Raw genomic sequence first — 783 nt, 5'->3', positions numbered from 1 at the left:
ATTATAAATAGAAAATCGTACAAAAAATTATTTAAATTAAATTTTTCATTAAAAGTATGCAATAATATTCACTTGTTGTATAAAACAGCACATTTAAAAGGATGTTATATATGATAATTTCTTTTAAAATCATTGGAAAAATATGCTGTTATCGAGCAAGAGAAAAATGAAAAAGATACATGTATATTAATACATAAAATCAGCAATTATTCTAGTTAAAAAACTTTATAAGACCTAATGGCCAATAATCATGTGTGCCTTATTCTATTGCGATGTAATACTATACAGATGAATAGCCAGCGTATTACGTTAAATGATGTATTTACTTTATTATTCGTAAAGTATTCTTTGGCACAGTGATATTCGTTGAGAAATTTAAACAGCGAATTTCATTTTATTAATATCGGCGAACTTAAAATACGCGATATTACATGCTAGTGAAAGATCCAATAGCGACACAAAGCAATTTCTCTTAGAGCGATCCTTCAACGGAATATTTTTTTTTCGAAATTGAATCGGGTAACAAAAGATACATAATGCATCAGAGGGCAAATATCTCACGGCTGACAGCTGTGATTTATTCGTTTGATTTTGTTGAGAATGGTCACTGAGATATCACGAACGAAACGCCGTGCACCTATTCTGACGAAGTCAATCGCAGGATATTTCGCGCCGAGTGAGATAATTTAATACGAGCGTCGTTTTCTTACAAATTGCCATCGTAAAAAGGCGACGAGTGGCTGTGATTGCTCAAACCGATAATTGAACGCTTAAACTTTTACG

This window comes from Trachymyrmex septentrionalis, unplaced genomic scaffold (assembly GCF_001594115.1).
Source record: "Trachymyrmex septentrionalis isolate Tsep2-gDNA-1 unplaced genomic scaffold, Tsep1.0 scaffold23, whole genome shotgun sequence".
Lineage (NCBI taxonomy): Eukaryota > Metazoa > Arthropoda > Insecta > Hymenoptera > Formicidae > Trachymyrmex > Trachymyrmex septentrionalis.
This window is presented reverse-complemented; position numbering follows the sequence as displayed.